This window comes from Balaenoptera physalus (assembly GCF_965194825.1).
Source record: "Balaenoptera physalus genome assembly, chromosome: 8".
Taxonomy (NCBI): Eukaryota; Metazoa; Chordata; class Mammalia; order Artiodactyla; family Balaenopteridae; genus Balaenoptera; species Balaenoptera physalus.
The window spans coordinates 34,673,477-34,692,764 of record NC_138887.1 but is presented as its reverse complement, the minus strand read 5'-3'; positions in this window follow the sequence as shown (position 1 = coordinate 34,692,764).

The window sequence follows — 19,288 nt, the reverse complement described above, 5'->3', positions numbered from 1 at the left end:
GGATGTGGAGCAATGGAAAGCCTGGTATGCAACGGGGGGATGCAACCACTTCTGAAGCAATCGGGCCACAGATAGCGAAGTCCGTGCACAGAGACCCACAGTGCTCCTCCCAGTTGAACACAAACCCACCAGCCCTGCACCATGACACACGGACATGGACTTGCAGCCACAGGAGCCAAACCTGAAGGAACCTGAAGGCCATCACAGACGGATGCAGAAATGAACCATGCACGCTCCTATGAAGGAATATTCCACAGCAATGGAGTACATTTTGTTTAAAGGTAGTAAAACTATAAAAATTATTTTTTAAAGAAAACTATATTTACAAGATGAAAGAATCTATAATTCTGGCACCTAGGGATTGTCGAATGCTCCTAAAAATAGATTGCTGTGGAAATGTTTATTATAGGGAAATTGATATATTCTCTAGGAAGGACGGGGTGAATGGGCCTGCTACATTTTCTACATTGAAGACATGCACAGGTTTTGATTCTACGTCTGTTAAATCAAGTGGGGCTTCACTGGATTTCTGCTACTGTGGAGATAATCAAATTCTGGGTAGGGGTCAGGAGAAAATTAGTCATAGGTGTTCTTGTGTAATAATTACTGTTGAAAGTGTAAATGATCCATTTACCAGTAAGACTGAGAATAGTATAACTGCTACATTACTTCATATGAGATGATTGTCTGTGCTATTGTTCCTGGAGCTCCAGTGAGTGAGTATTTTGAATGTGAAGTTCATCCAGATCTGAGGATGGACTAAATGGCTAAGTGTGATATGGCTAATAGAAATAATATGCCTACATTTATACTAATTACTGGATGAGATATGGGAAGAGGAATTCATGTTGTGAGAGCCAGGGTTAAGGCTAGCATTGGGGCAATAATATATAAATTGATGATGTTGATGGACATAGTGGTTCTTTAATAAGTAATTTGAATGCCTCAGCAATGGGTTGTAATCATCCATGGGGGCTGATGATTTTTGGTCCTTTCTGGATTTGTAAATAGCCTAGGATTTTCCATTTAGTTAATATGAGGAATGCTATGGTGAATTAAATTGGGTAATTTGTGAAAGAATGTTGATTATAAACATATTATTAGGAAGAGGACTTGAACCAGTGCAGAAAAAGTTTCATTTTTACATAATTACTGGGCTCTGCCAGCGTAACGAACCCTGTTCTACAGTAGGGTATGTATAAATTAACTGAATGTAGATTATATCATCATTTAGTTTGAAGACATTTTGTAAAGGAAGCCGTATTGCTCTTGTCCTTTCATACTGGAAGAAATCTGCTATAGACAGAAACCAACCAGGATGACTCCAGTCTGAACTCAGGTCACGTGAGACTTTAATCGTTGAACAAACAGACAATTAATAGCAGTTATACCGTTGAAATGTCGTGATCCAGCATCAAGGTCATAAACCATATTGCCCACATGAACTCGAGAATACAATTACACTGTTATCCCTAGTAAAACTTGTTTTACTGACCAGTGTTTTAGAAGAACAGGTGATAAAGCATTTTGACTAGCTGGCCTAAATTTTAATCACTCAGAAGTGGTTTTATTCTCCAAAAAATAAATGGCACACGGGATCAAGACACACCGGCTTCAGTAGTTGTGGCGTGCAGACTCAGTAGTTGTGGCCCACTGGCTTAGTTGTTCCGTGGCACGTGAGATCTTCCCGGACCGGGGATCGAACCGGGTCCCCTGCATTGGCAGGCGAATTCTTAATCACTGCATCACCGGGCAAGTCCCAGATTCACAGTCTCCCTTTTAATATACCTTAAGCCCAAAGAATCCATGGAAAATTGTTAGAGAAAATAAGGCAATAAATATTGTAAGGACTATAACAGAAGCATATAGTACACAGTTCATATAGACACATCCCAAGCAGTTACAAAGTATATTAAAAGGGAGGCTGCAATTTTAAAAGAATAAGAAAAATTATACCCACAAACTCCCAATCTTTCCTGAAACGTTGCAATCTGAAACCCTATTGTAGGAAGCAGAAGATTCCAGGAGACATTCTACAAATGAAGGACTCCAAACCCTGTGGTTGGATAAGGAATTCTGGAAGGAAGGTATCCTCACCCAAGGAGAGCAGGTTCCTATACTTCTCTAACATCACATCCCTGTACAATTCCCATTGATCTTGGTCCACGCATTCTCACTCCTCTTGACAGAAATCTATGGCCACATCCTGGAATGTCAGCAGTCCCTGAAATTAAACGTACACATGCCATGTGGCCACGGGAAGAGTTCATAATATGACCCAAGAAGAAAACAGCAAGTGAAGAGAAGGTTTTAATTTAGAAGAGTGTCTTCAATTATCCACTAATATATATATATATATATATATATATATATATATATATATATATAATTATTTTTTTACAAAGTAACTTTCTCTACCTTATTTCTAACTACAAGAAAAGAGTATGGCATGTGATCCACAAAACCAGTATAGAGACTATACTTGTCTGGCAAAGAAATGATAAAATGATGGTTTCAACACAGGCATGTGCATTTTTGAGTGTTTTATTTATATCAAACTGGATAAAATGTGTGTATTTCTCATAGAGAAAAGACCTGTCGAGGTAGAAATGTACCTTTCAACTATTCATGGGTACACGAGTACACTGGGGAGATTGTAAAAGTGCAGATTGTGATTCAGTAGGTCCGGTGGGCCTGAGTTCTATTTTTTTAACAAGCTCATTTTTAACTAGTGATGCCACAGTCTCTGATTCATTAACCACAACTGTGAATATCAGAGACATAATTAGAAAGGTAAAAATTCATATTTAATTTTGAACTTAAAGTGTTTTATGGATTTTACACCTTTAATAGAATAGTGAGCACAGCAGCAACAATCATTTGTGAGTATTTACTATAGACTGTGTATCTTTCTAATTTTTTTGTGTAGGATTCCAGGAAAAAGGCCTGGGCTGCGGCCACAATGGGCATGGCCCCCAGGCCGGGTCGCCCCTCCATGACCCCCGACGGGGCCCTGCGCTCCTGGCGGCTCCCTCCCCCGCCGCCCCGCTCCCTCCCGGAAGGCCTCGGGGCAGAGCGGTCCCACCCACTGCGCGCTGAACAGAGCCCGCGTTTCCTCAGAGCTGGAACTCCCGGCTCAGGCGGGGTCTCTTCCCTCCGCCTTCACGGAACTGCCCCGCAGCCCGAGGGGAGGGCGACCTCACTGAGGCTGCCGGCTCTGGAGGTGCCCCGGCGGCCGAAGCCATGACAGTCGCGGGGACGGCGGGCCGGGTAAGTGGGCGCCGACCCTCCGCCTGGTCCGGTGCCCGGGCGGCAGCACAAGACCAGCTTCTGAGGGGCAGGGGTTCGCTGCCACCCGCCGCTGCTGTGCAGAAAGAGCGGCCTCCAGCGTCTGGTCCCCGGGAACTTCGGTCCGTCCTCTCGCCCCTGCCCTCGTCCTGGCTCGTGAGGCCTGTTGGGCGTGAGGAGGGGGTCGGCCTGAGCGTCCTGAGGGGAAACGGGGCAAGGGAGGCTCAGGGTCCGGCTGCAGCGTCAGCGCCCCTCTTCTGAAAACTCCTCCCGAGGCGCGCAGGCCCCTTATTCAGCCGAGTCCCTCTGCGCTCCTTCCTCCCTGAGCTAAAGTACCGGGGGGAGGGGACAGGGCAGGGAACTGGCGCAGGTAATGGGGACTATCAAAAGGTGATTGTTAACTAAGGAAAACCAGCTCTCCCAAGGTGAGGAATGCGGCGCTTTTCTTTGCCTGGGCTCACTGAATTCCTTCCTTTGATATGCACCTCAGCTCTCTGGGGCCTGCATTCTGTATTTGCATATCCTGAGTGCCTCAGGGCCCGCCGGCTCACATTGGAGGGCTGCAAGTGCTGAAGACTGTGACATCCTTTGTTTACTGATAGGGCAAGAACTATTCCATTTCTCACAGGCTTGAGGGGCAGACAGTGGAAAAAAGTCAGAGAATCTCACTCGGCCTGTACTTTGGTTTACATATAGATAATATTTATACTTAACTGTGCTAATAGAGGTTCTCAAGTCCAATCAACTTGTACTACTGCCCTCTATGTATCAATTTCATCAATATCATAAGATAAATGCCTATAGAATTGACTTAATCCATTTAAATAGGATAAAGATTTTTAAAGGAAATATAATAGAAATATAACAACAAAACCTTTACCACTAAAGGCTGGGTCTGGAACACCCTAAATAAATGTTCCATTGTTACAATATTGAAAGATGTAGTCAATAGAAATATCAACAAAAATGACAAATAATAAGGGTAGCAGAATGTTGAAATGTTCTATCTTTATCATTAAAGTGGCAGAAAATCATTTATTAGTAGGCACTGGGGGCAGAAGATGCCTGATTTTATATCTGTGTCATATTTGTGCAGTTGTTTCAACAAGTAACTTAAAGACAAAATGGAAAAACAAGGAGGTTTGTGCCTGAGATCATGTTGATGTGAAACCAGGGATGGCCACCTTGTGCCAGGTGAGTTAAGTTTACCTGGCAGGTAGACCGCAGAGCTCCTGGGAAGCAAGGGTTGGAATTTTTCTGCTGGGTGCCCCTTAGGTTCTGTGACTTGACTGACTGTGAGTCATGTTTCGGGAAAGACCTGATCACAGGAAAAGGGTGGGAATAGAGTGATTTGGGGAGCAGCTAACAACATTCATCACAGCTCACGGCCTGAATGAATTTTAAAGAAACAGGAAAACAAATGCTTCTTATGGAATCAGAGAATGTGAGGGCTGGACAATCCCAGAAAAGGAGGAACACCCATCCCATTTTCCAGATGACAAAACAGAGGTCCAGCAAGGTGAAATCACTCACCCAAGTTGCACCCGTCTCTCCTCCCCACTACGTGGTTCATGAAAGCAGGACTCTTCCTGTCTTGATCACTGCTGAACCCCAAAAAGGGCCAGGCATCTAGCAGCTGCTCCAAAAATTTGCGTTGACGGTAGGAACAATGCTATTTCTTTCTTTCTCACTCTTATTCAGGATTGTGCCAAGAACTCCCCAGGTTGCAATGTAATTCGATAAATGTAAATATTAATTGAGTTTTGTTGTGATGAGGACTTAGGCTTTGAAGGTAACAGACTTGGTTCAGATCTTGGTTCTGCCACTCCATAGCTGTTTGGCTTTGGGAAAATTACTAAACCTCTGTGAGATTATTTCCTCCTTTGTAAAGTGGGGATAAATCTATCTGAGCCAGCAGAGCACCTGCATGAGAGATGTGCACTAAATATTGGTCTTTCTCACTCTCCTACGCCATCTCTCTGTTCTTTCCAGAGAAGCTGTACAGAAGGATATCGTACTTTTGTTTAAAATAGTTAACTAATTAATTTGTTTTTGGCTGCGTTGGGTCTTTGTTGCTATGCGCAGGCTTTCTCTAGTTGCGGCAAGCGGGGGCTACTCTTTGTTGCGGTGCGCGGGCTTCTCATTGCGGTGGCTTCTCTTGCTAGCCTTAACCCCAATGCTAGCCTTAACCCTGGCTCTCACAACATGAATTCCTCTTCCCATATCTTATCCACTAATTAATATAAATGTAGGCATATTATTTCTATTAGACACATCACACCTAGCCATTTACTCCATCCTCAGATCTGGATGAACTTCACATTCAAAATACACACTCACTGGAGCTCTAGGAACAATAGCACAGACAATCATCTCATATGAAGTAATGTAGCAGTTATTCTATTCTCAGTCTTACTGATAAATGGATCATTTACACTTTCAACAGTAATTATTACACAAGAACACCTATGACTAATTTTCTCCTGACCCCTACCCAGAATTTGATTATCTCCGCAGGAGCAGAAATCCAATGAAGCCCCACTTGATTTAACGGAAGTAGCATCAAAACCTGTATATGTCTTCAATGTAGAAAATGTAGCAGGCCCATTCACCCCGTCCCTCCTAGAGAATATGTCAATTTCCCTATAATAAACATTTCCACAGCAATCTATTTTTAGGAGCATTCGACAGTCCCTAGGTGCCAGAATTATATACAGCCCAAGTCATCATTAAAACACATCTAACAATCTCCTTTCTATGAATTTGAGCCTCCTACCTACAATTTTGATATGATCAACGCATACATCTCTTATGAAAAGTTTTTTTACGACTAACATTAACCTTATGTATATGAGAGTTTTCACTACTTGTCATCATACCAGGCAACCCACCACAAATTTAAGAAATATGTCTGACAAAAGAGTTTCTTTGATAGAGTAAATCATAGAGGTTTCAATGCTCTTATTCCTGGAATTGAATTCTTCCTAATAATTTTACATTCTCCATGCTACCTACCACATTACACCACATGCTATATAGTAAAGTTCTCTAAGTAAGCTTCAGGCCCATACCCCCAAAATATTTTTGTATATCCTTCCTGTGCTAATAAACTCTCATTGTTTTTACCATCATTCTACTGACCATTTTCTCAGGAAATATAATTGTATAACAAGCTCACACTGGTTAATGGTATCCCCATTCTAATAAAACACATGAACCCATAACCTACAGAAGCATCCAACAAATATTTCCTAAAACAGTCCACCACATCAATACTACTTATAATGGCTATTATCATTAATCTAATATACTCTGGTCAAAGAGCACAATGAATAACAAGAATCTTTAATCCAGCAGCATCCACCCTCATGACAATCGCCCTTGTCACAAAAGTAGGACTTTCCCCATTTCACTTCTGATTGCCTGAAGTCACACGAGGCATCCCATGAACAGCAGACCTGATGCTATCAACATGACAAAATTGCAACCCTATCAGTTTTATACCACATGTCACCATCCATCAACCTAAATATACTATTAATCATAGTGATATTATAAATCATAGCTGGAGGCTGAGGCCGACTTCGCCATACTCACCTGGAAAATATTACACCCTCCTCATCAATTGCCCATATAGGATGAATAACAGCTATTATAATGTATATTCAGATCATAACAATCCTAAACATACTAATTTATATCATAACAACACTATCTTCTTCTTATTTATGCCTAGATCATGTACTACAAGAGTATCATTATCACACACATGAGATAAAACACCTCCCATCACAATCATTTTCCTCACCATTACAGTATCATTAGGACATCGCCCATCACTATCAGGCTTTCTACCCAAATGAATAATTATCCAAGAGATAACACAAACGACAACATCATTCTACCAACACTAATAGCCATCATAGCAGTCCTCAGCATATATTTCTACTTGCAGCTAACATACTCCACATCACTAACTATATTCCCTTCATTAAACAACACAAACACAAAACAATTTGAACATACAAAGAAATAACCTTCCTATCATTACCAATCATAATACCCACACGGTTACTACACACAACACCCATTCTATCGGTGCTGGACTAGGAATTTAGGTTAGTTCAGACCAAGAGCTTTCAAAACCCTAAACAAGTGAAATTTACTTAATTCCTAAAAATAAGGATTGCAAGACTTTATTCTACATCAATTAAATGTAAAGCAAACACTGTATTGAAGCCAAATCTTTACGAGATTGATGAGTTTTAACCCCAGGAAACTTTAGTTAACAGGCAAATCCTCTAGTCAACTGGCTTCAGTCTACTTCTCCTTCATTTGAGAAAGAAAAAAAGAAAAAAAAAAAACGGCAGGATAATCACTGGCAGAATTGAAGCTGCTTCTCTGAAGTTAGAATTGAATTTGTTGATTCACCACAGGGTTTGCCAGAAAGAGGGCTCAAACTCTGTCTTTAGATTTACAGTCTAATGCTAACTCAGTCATTTTACCTCTGTTCATACACTGCTGATTATTTTCAACAAATCACAAAGATATCGGCATTTTATATTTACTATTTGGTGCTTGAGCTGGAGTAGCAGGCAGCACCTTAATTATATTAATCCAGGCTGAGCTATGCTGACCTGGACCGCTACTTGGAGATGCCCAAATCTGAAAGGTTGTCATAACAGTCCCTGCACTTGTAATAGTTTTCTTTATAGCTGTACCCGTTATGATTGCAGGCTTTGAAAACTGACCTGGGCCACTAATAACTCGGACACCTGAAGTAGCATTTCCCCCAATAAATCATTTAAACTTTTGACTACTTCCCCCATCATTCTTACTCCTACTCATATCACCAATAGTAGAAGCTGGTTCTGGTACCAGTGGGACCGTTTATTCAGCTCTAGCCTGCAATCTGGCTCATGCAGGAGCCTCTGTCGACCTAACTGTTTTCTCCTTACATTTAGCAGGTGTCTCCTCAATTCTTGCTATTATTACTTTTATTACTATAGTCTTTTTTTTTTTTTACTATAGTCTTTAATACAAAACCAGCAGTCATATCCCAATACCAAACATCATTATTTGTTTAATCTTCCCCAACTATAGCCATATTACTATAATTACCAATCTCAGTCCAAGCAGCCAGAATTGCCATGCTGTTAAGAGATAGATATCTAAACATTACTTTCTTTGAACCTGCAGGAGGAGACCGAATCCTATACCAACACCTCTTTTGATACTTTGCTCACCCTGAAGTCTGTATTCATGGCCTAACAGGGTTTGTTATAAACTCACATATCATTACATACTATTTAGGACAAAAATTGCCTTTCAGCTATCTGGGAATAGTATGAGTCATGTCCACTGGTTTTTTAGGAGTTCTCTTGTGGGCCCATCATATGTTTACCATAGGGATAGCTGTGGACTCAGGAGCATACTTTGCATCAGCTACCGTAATTACTTCTATCCCTACAGGAGTAAAAGTATCTAGCTGATTAGCAACTCTTTATTTAATTTTTCTTTTACTTCTCTTTTTTTTTTTTGGCTGAGTTGGGTCTTGCTTGCTGCGCATGGGCTTTCTCTGGTTGCGGTGAGCGGCAGCTACTCTTCGTTGCGGTGTGCGGCCCTTTCATTGCAGTGGCTTCTCTTGTTGCAGAGCACGGCCTCTAGGCGCGTGGGCTTCAGTAGTTGTGGCTTGTGGGCTCTAGAGGGCAGGCTCAGTAGTTGTGGCACACGGGCTTTTTGCTCCGCGGCATGTGGAATCTTCCCAGACAAGGGCTCGAACCCGTGTCCCCTGCATTAGCAGGCGAATTCTTAACCACTGCGTCACCAGGGAAGTCCCTGGTTAGCAACTGTTCACGGAGGGAATACTATATGACCTCCCACTATATTATGAGTTTTAGGCTTTAGGTTTTCTTTTTACAGTAGGTGGTTTGACAGGAATCATCTTAGCCAACTCATCCCCAGACATTGTCCTCCAGGATACATACTATGTAGTAGCACACTTCCATGACCTAATGTCCATGGGAGCAGTCTTCACTATTATAGGAGGCTTCCTACACTGATTCCCACTATTCTCAGGTTATACAGTTAACTCAGCATGAGCAAAAATTCACTTCACAAGTATATTTGTAGTAGTAAATATGACTTCCTGCAGCACTTTCGTGGCCTCTCAGGGATGTCACTACGTTAGTCTGAGTACCCTGAGGCACACACAACATGAAATATTTTGTCTTTAGGCTCATTCATCTCAGTAGCAGCAGTAATGCTAATAATCTTCATACTTTGAAAAGCATTTGTGTCTAAACAAGAAGTCTTAGCAGTGGAAATTGCTACTCCTAACCTAGAATGGTTACACGGATGTCCTCCACCATATCCTACGTTTCAAGATCCTACCTATGTAAATGTAAAATAAGGAAGGACTCAAGTCCTTTTCAACCAGTTTCAAGCCAACACCATAACAATTATGTCTTCCTCAATAAATGAGATAAAAGTAAAAAGTGATGTAGCTTTGTCAAAGTTAAATGATAGGCTAAAATCCTCTATATCACTAAGGCATATCAATTTCATCTAGGCTCTCAAGATACAACATCACCGATTATGGAAGAACTTTTACATTTTCTTCGTCACACATTAATAGTGATTTTTAAAATAAGTTCTCTAGTCCTCTATATCATTTCACTAATATTGACATCTAAACTCATATGCATACAATAGATGCACAGGTAGAGAAAATGTGAACAATTTACTAGCTATTATTGTAATCTTAATTGCCCTATCATCATTGTGAATCCTTTACATGATACATGAAATCAATAACTCTTCCCAAACCATAAAAAACTATGGGTCAGTAATGATACTGAAGCTACAAATCCACAGATTACGAAGATTTAAATGTTGACTCCTCTGTAATCCCCACATCAGAGCTAAAACCAGGAGCATAATGACTAATAGAAGTCAACAACCGAGTAGTTAGGGATAGTCATTGAATATTAGTTTCATCTGAAATTGTTGTACACTCCGGAGTTGTTCCTTCTCAGGCCTAAAAGGAGCTGCTATCCCAGGACGCCTAACTTAAAGAATCCTAATATCAACAGGACCAGGCCTATGTTGTGGACAAGAGAGCTCGTTTTCCTGAGTTCAAAGACAGGACAGAGGGATATGGCTGAGATATGGGGTGAATCTGCAGCCCATGGGGATGCACTCTCCAAGCTCCAGTATAGGAATGGGGCCTCTAGGGTCCCAGGCCACCCACCACGCCCTCTGGAGCAGGATCTGGGCAACATTCCCTGTCAGTGTTGAGGCAGCCCTAGCACTTGTCACGCCCCGATGTCGTGTCCTATGTGGGCCCCATGCTCTTGGCACCACACCCCACACTCTGCAGGTCCATGCTACAGGGTCCTTCATGCCTCAGGAGTAGAGACCACACAGCAAGCAGTTCCCTCCCCAACCAGCAGGAGGAGGGGAGGAGAGCAGGGGCACCAGGGGACTCTCACTCAGACAACAACACCCCAGGGGTGCCAGCGGGGACAGTGATGATGCAGATGAGGCACAGACCAAGAGATGGGACCAGAGGACCCAAAAGGCAGCTGGTCAGGTCCTGGCTCACCTGCACCCCGGACACCTTTGTCCCGCATACACCCCCTTCCTCATACACCCTCTCCTTAAATGCAGATTCTTCAGATGCGAACAGGCAGAGCTTCAGACTGAAAGTCAGCTCTTCCAAAATGACCCGTCAGCAAACACTGCAGGATTCCACTCCAGTGGGTGCCCTGGAGTCGACAACTCAGGGACTGAAGTGGATGTCGGTGCCAGGGGCAGTGGGAGGGAATGGGGAATGAGACTTTCATGGTTGTGGAATTTTGGTTTTGCAAGATGAATAGTTCTAGGGATGGTGGTGATGGCTCCACGAGAAAGTGAATCTATCTGATGCCTCAGAAACGTGCACTTAAAATGGTGATGATGGTAAAGGGTATGTGACGTGTGTTTTATTTCACTTAAAATAAATTCTTAAAATAATGTCTTGTTAACTGAGATTCCATTTCGACTCCCCTTCATCACAAATGTCGGAGGCCCAGACACAGTCCCCTACCTTAGGGGCCATCACGGTACCCTCACAGAGCATGTGGGAGACCATTCTTTGGGGGGCCTAGTCTGTGCTCACCTGACCTCTGTCCAGGGGGACCCAGGCAGTGGTGACCCCCATAGATTAGACATATGATATGCTATAGTATTAGTATGATACCACCAAGTGTTGTCACTCACCGGAACACAGAGCAGCAACCCACTCAAACATGCCTGACCTCATATGATTTTGACAAGATGAAGAGAAGAAAAGGAACCACAGGTTAATCAGGACAACACCCTTAATGCAGAGGTTGGAAATCTCAAAGGGGACAGGACACACTGCAGGCAAAGAGCGCATATGCGGTCTCACCATCCATGTGATCCTGACTCATGCAGGTATGGTGAGACCCACACAGTCCCCTCACCCTATACCTGGGGTCACACATCCACACTCACCAGGGTGACCCACCTCCCCAGACCCCTCCACCTGGGTCACATGTCCACAGTCCCAGGGTGACCTCACCTCCCCAGACCCTGCACCTGGGGTCACACGTCCCCTTGGTCAGGACACCATGGCTCTGCAGGGGGCTCCCCCAATGTGGAAACAAGCTGGGTCCCTGGGACCTCCTGGGATGGGAAAAAGTGTCAGGTGCGTCTCCTTTCCCCACACTTGTCCCAGAGGAGTCCTCCTCTTCTCACTTTGGTTCTGTGTGATTTTAACTGTTTTTACAGCTTTCATACTAGAGTTGAACACACGACCCTGGTGCTGGCATGCTCAGTCCTTTCTCGCCTCACTTACATGTTGAGGAAATGCACAGGACAGCAGGGCTGAAAGCCGAGGGGCAGCTCTGGACTCTGCTGAGTAGGGACGGTAGACTGGAGGGAGAGCTCAGCAGCAGCCTCAGCTGTCACCCATCGGCCTTTTGCCCGATCTGCGTGCCCTGCAATCAATTCATCAGCTAAACCTGCTTCCCTATGCACCATGCACGTGCTGGTAAATTGGAATTATTGCCAGGTAGTCCTCCTGAGGATTCTCCATGAGCCCCAGGGAAGGTGAACCTTGCAGGGATTAAGACTAAGGCCCCGACCATAGCACTGACCCTTGGGAGGACCAGGTCACCACACTCAGAAGAGAGGCTGTTACGTAGACAAGCCCACCTCAGCTCCAGACCCCAGACATCTAAGCACAGACATTCAGATGCAGGCACGGAGCTTCCCAGTACTGAGGCCAGGCCGGGTCTCTACCCAGGTCCCCATAGTCCTAGCGTACACAGAACATGGTCAGTTCTAAATCTTCTTATTATAGACAACACATGGTCAGCTCTAAACATAATCAGTAGACAGGACATGCAGAGGTCTAAATCTACCATGTAGACACAACTTGATCATGTTTAAACTAGCTTAGGGCTGATCTCATAGGGGGTACAGATCACACACATGGGTCTCTCATCTTTGGACACCCACATCAGGAAACTGAACAAAATCTTTGTCATTAAACATTTCAACAGGCAAAACAGAAATGTTCCCAATTTCTCTGGCCACCTGATGGTCAGGATCCACGGGCGAGCCACGAACTTCTTAGAGTGCAGCCCAGTCTGCTGCCAGGACACACAAGAAGTGGCCTGATTCCAGCCTCCCAGGCTTCCAGAAGGAGGCGGCCACACTGGAAGCCAGGTCAGGAGAGTCCTGCATGGTCCGGGCCGGGAGATCCGGTCTGTCCATTTGGCTGGCCGATTCCGGGCGGGGCGCTCAGGGTCTCTGAGAGCCCTGCACTCAGGTCCTGCTTCCCTGCAGCGTGTGCCTGTGCGTGTGCGTGTGCGTGTGCGTGTGTGTGTGTGTGTGTGTGTAGAGGGGGCGGTGGCTGACGGCTCCCATGGTTCCCAACCCGGGCACCGCGCTGTCTTCGAGGGGAGGCACGGGGAGAGGTAGGGGCACAGAAGCCGTTGGAGAGGAGAACCCACCGCGGAACTCCTTGCACACTGGCTCGCCCCACCCGGAGACCCGCCTGCCCATCGTGGGATGCATGTCGCTCCCCAGTCCCCCACCCCCGAGGGCAGGGTGCCTGCTCTTTCAACAGCACAGGGTCTCACATGAAGGAGACCCAGTGGGGACTGTCAGCCCCCGACTCCTGATGCTGTGTTTGGGGAGAATGAACCCCCTTGACTGGGCGATGGGACCCTGTGAGGAAAGAGGTGGCGGCCCGATCCAAGTCGGGGCCTGGCTGAGATATGAGAAAACAGGAGCCAAAGCAAGGCCTGGAGGCCAGGCCAACAGGAGGGACACCCCCAGCCTTGGTCGGGCTCTCCAACGGTGATATTGTTGCTTTAGGGGACCTGGGACAGGTGACTGAATGTAATGGGAGTCTAAACTGGACCCTGAATGGGGCTTAAAGAAGGTGTGAAGGATGTTACTGAGACAGTGACAGTCATTGGAATACAAACTCTGTGTCAGGATATCCTGCTCCATCCATTTAAATCCCTGAGACCTGTGACCTTTACGTGGCTACGCAGGATTGTTAGAGCAGCTGCGTGCGGATATACCTGGGGCACAATTCAGTCTGCAGCCAACTTGCAAGTGGTTCCAGCAAACACACAGGTGTGCGCACAGGCAGGCACAGCACACACACAAACATATGCACGTGCACAGCACAAATATATTCACACACTAGCATGTGAACACACATGCACCCATATGCCCATGCACACACTAATGTGTGCAAGTGCACATACCTATGCACATGCACAGCATATGTATGCAAACAGGCACATGCACACGCATAGCACACACTCAGGGAATAAAGTGAATCCGTAAAGCATTAATTCCTGAACACAAGTGAAGCTGACATGTATTTTCCCCTTTTCTTAGCCTTGATGTTTTCCACAGCAAAAAGTTTAAGAAAAATGATAACGGCAAATGACCTTTGATTCATAGGACTTTCTGATTTTATTCCACAAATATTATGACAGTAGAAATGAATGTAGATATTACATGTGTCCACTAATGGATGAATGGAGAAGAAAAACACGGTCCATCAATACAAGGGAATGCTATTCAGCCTAAAAAGGAAGTCAGTTCTGACACAGGATGCAGCAGGGATGAACCTTGAGGGCATTATGCTCAGTGATGTAAGCTAGACACAAAAAAACAAACAGTGCTTGATCCACTCATACAAGGCCCCTAGAGCAGTCGGAAATATAGAGACATAAAGTAGGATGTTGAGGGCCAGAGGCTGAGGGAGGTACAATGGCGAGTGAGTGTTTAATGGGGACTGTTTCAATTTTGCAAGATGAAAAAGTTCTGGAGGATGATGGTGGTCAGGTTTGCACAACAGTGTGAATTACTTCCTGACCCTGAAATGTGCATTTAAAAATGGTTAAGATAATACATTTTATGTTATGTGTACCAGACCACAATTTTTAAAACTTTTCAAAAAACAACAGGAAATAGTCCATGAATACCACAAAATGTACAACTTCACTAACAACAGAGGGATTAAAGCCATAAGCAAAATACTGTGCATACACCTACCAGAATGGCAGACATGAAAGACATAGTATCAAATATCAGCAGGATGTGGAGCAATGGAAAGCCTGGTATGCAACGGGGGGATGCAACCACTTCTGAAGCAATCGGGCCACAGATAGCGAAGTCCGTGCACAGAGACCCACAGTGCTCCTCCCAGTTGAACACAAACCCACCAGCCCTGCACCATGACACACGGACATGGACTTGCAGCCACAGGAGCCAAACCTGAAGGAACCTGAAGGCCATCACAGACGGATGCAGAAATGAACCATGCACGCTCCTATGAAGGAATATTCCACAGCAATGGAGTACATTTTGTTTAAAGGTAGTAAAACTATAAAAATTATTTTTTAAAGAAAACTATATTTACAAGATGAAAGAATCTATAATTCTGGCACCTAGGGATTGTCGAATGCTCCTAAAAATAGATTGCTGTGGAAATGTTTATTATAGGGAAATTGATATATTCTCTAGGAAGGACGGGGTGAATGGGCCTGCTACATTTTCTACATTGAAGACATGCACAGGTTTTGATTCTACGTCTGTTAAATCAAGTGGGGCTTCACTGGATTTCTGCTACTGTGGAGATAATCAAATTCTGGGTAGGGGTCAGGAGAAAATTAGTCATAGGTGTTCTTGTGTAATAATTACTGTTGAAAGTGTAAATGATCCATTTACCAGTAAGACTGAGAATAGTATAACTGCTACATTACTTCATATGAGATGATCGTCTGTGCTATTGTTCCTGGAGCTCCAGTGAGTGAGTATTTTGAATGTGAAGTTCATCCAGATCTGAGGATGGACTAAATGGCTAAGTGTGATATGGCTAATAGAAATAATATGCCTACATTTATACTAATTACTGGATGAGATATGGGAAGAGGAATTCATGTTGTGAGAGCCAGGGTTAAGGCTAGCATTGGGGCAATAATATATAAATTGATGATGTTGATGGACATAGTGGTTCTTTAATAAGTAATTTGAATGCCTCAGCAATGGGTTGTAATCATCCATGGGGGCTGATGATTTTTGGTCCTTTCTGGATTTGTAAATAGCCTAGGATTTTCCATTTAGTTAATATGAGGAATGCTATGGTGAATTAAATTGGGTAATTTGTGAAAGAATGTTGATTATAAATATATTCTTAGGAAGAGGACTTGAACCAGTGCAGAAAAAGTTTCATTTTTACATAATTACTGGGCTCTGCCAGCGTAACGAACCCTGTTCTACAGTAGGGTATGTATAAATTAACTGAATGTAGATTATATCATCATTTAGTTTGAAGACATTTTGTAAAGGAAGCCGTATTGCTCTTGTCCTTTCATACTGGAAGAAATCTGCTATAGACAGAAACCAACCAGGATGACTCCAGTCTGAACTCAGGTCACGTGAGACTTTAATCGTTGAACAAACAGACAATTAATAGCAGTTATACCGTTGAAATGTCGTGATCCAGCATCAAGGTCATAAACCATATTGCCCACATGAACTCCAGAATACAATTACACTGTTATCCCTAGTAAAACTTGTTTTACTGACCAGTGTTTTAGAAGAACAGGTGATAAAGCATTTTGACTAGCTGGCCTAAATTTTAATCACTCAGAAGTGGTTTTATTCTCCAAAAAATAAATGGCACACGGGATCAAGACACACCGGCTTCAGTAGTTGTGGCGTGCAGACTCAGTAGTTGTGGCCCACTGGCTTAGTTGTTCCGTGGCACGTGAGATCTTCCCGGACCGGGGATCGAACCGGGTCCCCTGCATTGGCAGGCGAATTCTTAATCACTGCATCACCGGGCAAGTCCCAGATTCACAGTCTCCCTTTTAATATACCTTAAGCCCAAAGAATCCATGGAAAATTGTTAGAGAAAATAAGGCAATAAATATTGTAAGGACTATAACAGAAGCATATAGTACACAGTTCATATAGACACATCCCAAGCAGTTACAAAGTATATTAAAAGGGAGGCTGCAATTTTAAAAGAATAAGAAAAATTATACCCACAAACTCCCAATCTTTCCTGAAACGTTGCAATCTGAAACCCTATTGTAGGAAGCAGAAGATTCCAGGAGACATTCTACAAATGAAGGACTCCAAACCCTGTGGTTGGATAAGGAATTCTGGAAGGAAGGTATCCTCACCCAAGGAGAGCAGGTTCCTATACTTCTCTAACATCACATCCCTGTACAATTCCCATTGATCTTGGTCCACGCATTCTCACTCCTCTTGACAGAAATCTATGGCCACATCCTGGAATGTCAGCAGTCCCTGAAATTAAACGTACACATGCCATGTGGCCACGGGAAGAGTTCATAATATGACCCAAGAAGAAAACAGCAAGTGAAGAGAAGGTTTTAATTTAGAAGAGTGTCTTCAATTATCCACTAATATATATATATATATATATATATATATATATATATATATAATTATTTTTTTACAAAGTAACTTTCTCTACCTTATTTCTAACTACAAGAAAAGAGTATGGCATGTGATCCACAAAACCAGTATAGAGACTATACTTGTCTGGCAAAGAAATGATAAAATGATGGTTTCAACACAGGCATGTGCATTTTTGAGTGTTTTATTTATATCAAACTGGATAAAATGTGTGTATTTCTCATAGAGAAAAGACCTGTCGAGGTAGAAATGTACCTTTCAACTATTCATGGGTACACGAGTACACTGGGGAGATTGTAAAAGTGCAGATTGTGATTCAGTAGGTCCGGTGGGCCTGAGTTCTATTTTTTTAACAAGCTCATTTTTAACTAGTGATGCCACAGTCTCTGATTCATTAACCACAACTGTGAATATCAGAGACATAATTAGAAAGGTAAAAATTCATATTTAATTTTGAACTTAAAGTGTTTTATGGATTTTACACCTTTAATAGAATAGTGAGCACAGCAGCAACAATCATTTGTGAGTATTTACTATAGACTGTGTATCTTTCTAATTTTTTTGTGTAGGATTCCAGGAAAAAGGCCTGGGCTGCGGCCACAATGGGCATGGCCCCCATGCCGGGTCGCCCCTCCATGACCCCCGACGGGGCCCTGCGCTCCTGGCGGCTCCCTCCCCCGCCGCCCCGCTCCCTCCCGGAAGGCCTCGGGGCAGAGCGGTCCCACCCACTGCGCGCTGAACAGAGCCCGCGTTTCCTCAGAGCTGGAACTCCCGGCTCAGGCGGGGTCTCTTCCCTCCGCCTTCACGGAACTGCCCCGCAGCCCGAGGGGAGGGCGACCTCACTGAGGCTGCCGGCTCTGGAGGTGCCCCGGCGGCCGAAGCCATGACAGTCGCGGGGACGGCGGGCCGGGTAAGTGGGCGCCGACCCTCCGCCTGGTCCGGTGCCCGGGCGGCAGCACAAGACCAGCTTCTGAGGGGCAGGGGTTCGCTGCCACCCGCCGCTGCTGTGCAGAAAGAGCGGCCTCCAGCGTCTGGTCCCCGGGAACTTCGGTCCGTCCTCTCGCCCCTGCCCTCGTCCTGGCTCGTGAGGCCTGTTGGGCGTGAGGAGGGGGTCGGCCTGAGCGTCCTGAGGGGAAACGGGGCAAGGGAGGCTCAGGGTCCGGCTGCAGCGTCAGCGCCCCTCTTTCCGACTGCGGGGAAAGCGGCTGAAAACTCCTCCCGAGGTGCGCAGGCCCCTTATTCAGCCGAGTCCCTCTGCGCTCCTTCCTCCCTGAGCTAAAGTACCGGGGGGAGGGGACAGGGCAGGGAACTGGCGCAGGTAAAGGGGAATATCAAAAGGTGATTGTTAACTAAGGAAAACCAGCTCTCCCAAGGTGAGGAATGCGGCGCTTTTCTTTGCCTGGGCTCACTGAATTCCTTCCTTTGATATGCACCTCAGCTCTCTGGGGCCTGCATTCTGTATTTGCATATCCTGAGTGCCTCAGGGCCCGCCGGCTCACATTGGAGGGCTGCAAGTGCTGAAGACTGTGACATCCTTTGTTTACTGATAGGGCAAGAACTATTCCATTTCTCACAGGCTTGAGGGGCAGACAGTGGAAAAAAGTCAGAGAATCTCACTCGGCCTGTACTTTGGTTTACATATAGATAATATTTATACTTAACTGTGCTAATAGAGGTTCTCAAGTCCAATCAACTTGTACTACTGCCCTCTATGTATCAATTTCATCAATATCATAAGATAAATGCCTATAGAATTGACTTAATCCATTTAAATAGGATAAAGATTTTTAAAGGAAATATAATAGAAATATAACAACAAAACCTTTACCACTAAAGGCTGGGTCTGGAACACCCTAAATAAATGTTCCATTGTTAAAATATTGAAAGATGTAGTCAATAGAAATATCAACAAAAATGACAAATAATAAGGGTAGCAGAATGTTGAAATGTTCTATCTTTATCATTAAAGTGGCAGAAAATCATTTATTAGTAGGCACTGGGGGCAGAAGAT